Source organism: Phacochoerus africanus, chromosome 5 (assembly GCF_016906955.1).
Source record: "Phacochoerus africanus isolate WHEZ1 chromosome 5, ROS_Pafr_v1, whole genome shotgun sequence".
Taxonomy (NCBI): domain Eukaryota; kingdom Metazoa; phylum Chordata; class Mammalia; order Artiodactyla; family Suidae; genus Phacochoerus; species Phacochoerus africanus.
The window spans coordinates 129,135,559-129,141,363 of NC_062548.1; positions in this window are offsets into that span (position 1 = coordinate 129,135,559).

The following is a 5,805-nucleotide window of genomic DNA, read 5'->3' on the forward strand; positions in this document are numbered from 1 at the left end:
TGTCTTTAAACAGATAACCAATAACACATTTTAAAGCATAAATGGACTATTATAGATACAGTCTAAGTGTGAGCTGAGACCCAGAGAATTCAGTCACTATAACAATCATATGATGTTTAGATGATTCTTCCTCCTTCTAGATGTTTCCTTCCACATGGAGTGAGTTCATTACCTTGTTACGCCTGACCTCCATCCATTTCCCTACTCGGTCTGCCCCAGGACAAGGTAGGAAGTTATCAGACTGCTGTGTATGAAAAGTGAAACAAAACCATGCATATCCTTTGCTTTCCGCTTTCTCTCAGGAGTAAAAAGATTCAGAGACACACATCTATCTTTGTTGCTAAAATTCAGCTCTTGACACACTCACTGGTCTTTTGCTGTTTGTCCTAAAGAAAGATGAGTCTCACATCAACAGTAAAATAAGGAAGCATCCTTTCCATCCTAGTGATAATGGTGATAACTTGATCTCCACCTGACAGTACTTTGCCTTATTTGCAATTTGATGCAGAACTAAAGTGGGGAAAGAGGAATGTTTTTATTGGGGCCATTAAAAGACACCAATAACTGCAATTTATTAAGAATTTTCTTCATGCCAGGGGTCATTTGAAAGTTTCATATATTTCATATAATTTCTATAATGGCTCAAATAAAAAAAAAAAACAGCCTTTGGATTTGACAAATGGTCATGGACTAGTAAGGTCTATTTGCAGAGGGCTTGAGAGTGAAGGATAAGAAGCTCTTCATTTAGATTATCCAGGTCATTAAGTCTTTGCACATGAGCTATGACTTCCAGTCTTCCGTCATTCGGTTTTCCCTTTTCTGGCATTTCTTCAGTTTGTGAATAACCATGTTATGCTCCCACATTTAGTCTAAACCGATCACCCAGTCTGTGGTCTCTCCACCAGAGAATGGAAAAGATCATAACTTACCTTCTGTGGACTCTCTAAACTTCCACTGAAGCCACCTAACGTTGCCCCTAAAATTGTGTGGCCATCTCATCCCCTCTCTCTCTTTCACTCTCTTTAAATCACATGAGCATTATTGGCTTATTTTTTCAAGCAATCAAGCAACATAATGTAAAAATATACAATGTTAGGAATCCACTCATTCACTTTAACTTCACTCTCTGTTTAGCTGCTATTGGACCCCCAAACTGGGATTACCAGGTAAAAGTGGGTTCTTTTTTTTTCTTTTTTCTTTTTTTATTTTGTCTTTTTAGGACCGCACCTACAGCAATTGGAAGTTCCCAGGCTAGGGGTCGAATCAGAGCTGCAGCTGCAAGCCTATGCCACAGCCACAGCCACTCAGGATCCAGGCCACGTGTGTCACCTAAACCACAGCTCACAGCAATGCCAGATCCTTAACCCACTAAAGAAGGCCAGGGATCAAACCTGCATCCTCATGCACACTAGTCGGGTTGGTTTCTGCTGCACCAAATGGGAACTCCCAGGAAAAGTGTTTTTGTACTTTGAATTTTCGTAGAAAATTATATATCCCTCACATTTTTGTCAGGCTGAGACTTGAAGAATATCATAGTCTCTTTCATTTGAATTTATCTGACTACTAGAGAGAATGAATATCATGTTATATGTTTATTGGTCACTTTATTTTCCCTTCTGTAAATTATCATTTAAAATACTTTGCCCTAATTTCTATTTGTTTGTTTGTCTCTTTTAGGAGTTTGTAGAAGCTCTGTGTATGTTATTTTTCTGTCCTCTGTGTTGCAAATCTTTCCCTATGACTCCTCTTTTGACTTTACAATTTGTCATGGAGTTTGTAGACGTTTTCATCTCTTTTTAAAATATAGAGTATTATCCTCGAATTTTAACAAGAGTCTGAGTGAATATAAACTTGGGCACTTCCACAAGAATTCAAGAGTATCACTCCAAAGGTTCCCAAAGGTATTGAAGGTTCCAAGTCACAAGAGCTATGAGGACTTTACATCATCATCTTGCTCAACAATGGAACCAAGCGAGTCCACTGACGTCTGTAATCTGGGGACCTCCAAAGAGTCACGTTGGACCTGAGGGCACTCGTTCAAGAGCACTGAAGAAGTCTGGCTGAAGTTATATCGCCCAACCCAGTCATTCTATAAACTATATCCTTTTTGCACCAAGAGAAAATACAATGAACGGATTGAACCAGCCCTTCTTTTTAACGCCGTCTTACAGATCGCAACAGTGAATTATTTTATGGTGTGTTGCGGGAAAACAATCTCTAGGCGATGGCATACTTTTGTATCTCATTTGAAAATTACTTTCACAAAAGATTCACTTAATCAATCTTCCAGAAATACCAGGGTGTTACATGATCTCCAATTCAGAACTGAGATTGACATAAGAGAGAAGTGACAGACCCAAATAAAACAAATAAGCCACAGGCTGCCTTCCAGATACTTAATTCCAGATACCTCAAAATTCTATGAGGAATAATTCAATATAGTCTACTTAAACTTGAAACATTTCAAAGAGGCACAACTCTGAAGGCAATGTCTGTGGGGGTTTGGGGTGGGGCACAGTTCCTTCTTCTCCTGCAGATTTTTACTTCTGCAGCTATGACTCACTTCATCAATAGTCTTCTGAGTGTTTGGGTGCAGACGTCAAAGGTCTCAGCAGATCTAGTTTACATAGACTTTGACTTTAAATTGGAGTGAAATTCATTTCCAGAATAAAGGTGGTAACTTTTCCTCTTAGATCTTTTGTGTTACCTAAAGTGTTCTTCTTATTGGAAAAATTTTTTACTGAAGACAGAGCTCAAAGCAATAAAAAGTTATTTAGAGAAAGACAAAAACTCTCAAAGTAAAACAGTTATTGTTGAGCTATTGGTTGAAGTTTGTTTTAGCAGAGACCACAAAAGGATGAAGCATGAAGTCAAGTAATGTAAATGCTTCGGGTATGTGCAGACGTGGGGCATATAGAACCCTGGCTCTGCCACAGTTCGACCACACACGTGCACTGAACTCTGATGAAAATGGCAGAAATGAGAAGAGAACCGCTACCCTTCGATGGCTTATTACTATGTTCAAGGCTCTGTGCTTTATGCAAGTTAGCTACTTGAATATTCATACGACTCTAAAAGGCTTCAGGAACCCATTCACAGAACTCTTGTGAAGATTAGGAGCAGCAAAACTCAAAACGACTGTCGGGGGCCATCTGCAGGATATTGGGCCTCTGCACATAACTGAACTTCTGTAAACATTGATGTGGTACAGATACTGTGGCAGAATGGAAGATGTGTTAATTGAAAATTTTATTAGAGCAAAAGTCCTAAGATATTGGGGTCTACCATGGAAATATGATCTTTCACTAACCATAGCTAAAACCTGTTAGTTGTAGGGGAAGATAAATAATAATAATAATAATAATAATAATAATAATAATGAAGTTACCGTAAGAATCTCATTATACAAGATACAATCATTCTGGAAAGAAAAGTATTATTTCACACATTTCCCATGTGAAATTGCTCCAGATTGTAAAATGACTTTTCTGTATTGGAGTTCACTCAAATCCCATCTTGGGTACAATGTGCTTACAGATCTAATTCTAAAAATATCCCTTTGTATTTTGGAACTTATAACTAGTCTACTAAGTGGGGAAAAAAGAATTGCAAGTTTCTCATTCTCTTATTTCTCTTAAGTGATCTGCTACAAAACACATCATTTATTATCTCTATTATGCCAAGCAGGTAATATTTTTGAAAGTCTCAAGGAAATTACTTGAGTGTAGGATTGTTCTGGGGCCATACTGGATGAAATCTTATTTTTCCACATCTGTTAAAAAGGTGGATGAGTCAGTTCTGAACAAACATTCCTACATTCTTGAAGATTTATTTTTTTTTTTGAATGATGATCCTGGATTTAGTGCCAGACTATGGAAAACCCCATTAAAATCAAAGAGAAACCATACCAGGGCCACGTGGTTTTTTATGAAGCCAAACTATATTGAGATGGGTGAACTCTGTTATTTCTTACAGGATAGCCTTTGGGTATTTCAGCAGTAGTTTGAGCAGAAGTGCAAATCCAGAGTACGAAATAAAGGTGTCACTCATTTAAAAAAAAAAAAGAAAGAAAGAAAAGAAAAAGTTCTCTTGTCTCTCAGATGGCTTATTTTAGAGAGAGGGTACAACAAATCAAATCCAGCAAACTTGGACTAATGTGCACCAATTCATGCAGTCAGAGGAAGCATTTGTATTAATGGATTGTCTTTAAAAGACCTGGTTTGTGTAGTACAATATATTCTGGTAAGAGAGTGATTTTTCTTTCCCAAATATAAAATTGGCAATGGGGAGGAGGCAGCCATTTTCACCTGATCCCCGACTTCCTTTTCATTAAAATTTTAAGAAAAGTTTTCGGGGAGAAGAAGACTGTATCCTTGCTTCTGAAGATTTTGGACTAGGTTGCTGCTAGCTTAGTACTACTAGTATGACTAGTTTAAGCATGGCCCTTCTGGGGTCTTTACTGGATGCTTCAGGTATCCAGTGAGGTCTTTCTACTCGGTCTGGTCAGAACTCTAAGGTTGTCGGCTCTGGTGTGGGCTCTGAGAGTTACTCAGCTTAGTATTCAGCAACAAAGTCAAGAGCTTATGTGTAGCTTAATATTCAGCAACAAATTCAAGAGCCATAGACAGATTTCTGGAGCTCTTTTTCTACTTAGCTTCCTCCTCCCTAGTACTCTGCCCTGAAAATCACACCTGCCTCAGCCTCCCTGCACCTCAATGTTTGTCTTCTCAGGCAGCAAGGTTGCTCTGATCTGCCTGGCTGCCCCTCTCTGCACCACGTTACTATGTTTCCAGAAGAAACTCTAAGCAGAAAGCAAAGCCATCCTATCACTTCCTTCCTGTGTCACCCTTCTCTCAGGGTTCACCGTCCTGAGCTGCTGTTGTTCAAGTCTAAAATAGTTGTTTCTTAAATGTTATGGTGGTTGTTACACAGTTGTATACAGACTCAAGAGTTATTGGGGTTAACTATGGAAAACAATATGGAGGTCCCTTAAAAAACTAAAAATAGAACTACATCAATTTCACTCCTGGGCATATATTTAGGGGGGAAGAAATCATAATTGGAAAAGATACATGCACCCCAATATTAATAGCAACACTATTTACAGTAGCCAAGACGTGGAAGCAACCTAAATGTCCATCAACGGATGAACATATAAAGAAGATGTGATATAGATATAATGGAATATTACTCAGCTATAAAAAAGAATGAAATAAACCATTTGCAGCAACATGGATGGACCTGAAGGTTATCATACTTAGTATGTCAGACAGAGAAATACAGGGATCTTATGGTTTCATCTATATGTAGAATCTAGAAAATGACACAAACTTACTTACAAAACAGAAATAGACTCATAGACATAGAAAGCAAACTTAGGGTTACCAAAGGGGATAGCAAGGTGGGGGTGGGGGGTGTTGGGGAAAGATAAATTAGGAGTTTGGGATTAACAGATACAGATTACTATGTATAAAGTAGATAAACAACAAACACCTACTGTATAGCACAGGGAGCTAGCTATAGTCAATATCTTGTAATAACCTATAACAGAAAAGAACCTGAAAAAGAATATGTGTATGTAGCTGAATCACCTTGTGGTACACCTGAAACATTGTAAATCAACTATACTCCAGTGAAAAATTTTTTTGAAATAAAAACTTTTGAGTTTATGTTACTGGACTATACTTCAAATGAGTGTGTTCTACTATATGTAAATTTTGCATAGATATAGTAATTTTTAACACTGTGGAAACGATAATATAATACTATCATAGCTGCTCCAAGTGCTGAAAATTATTTTAAAGG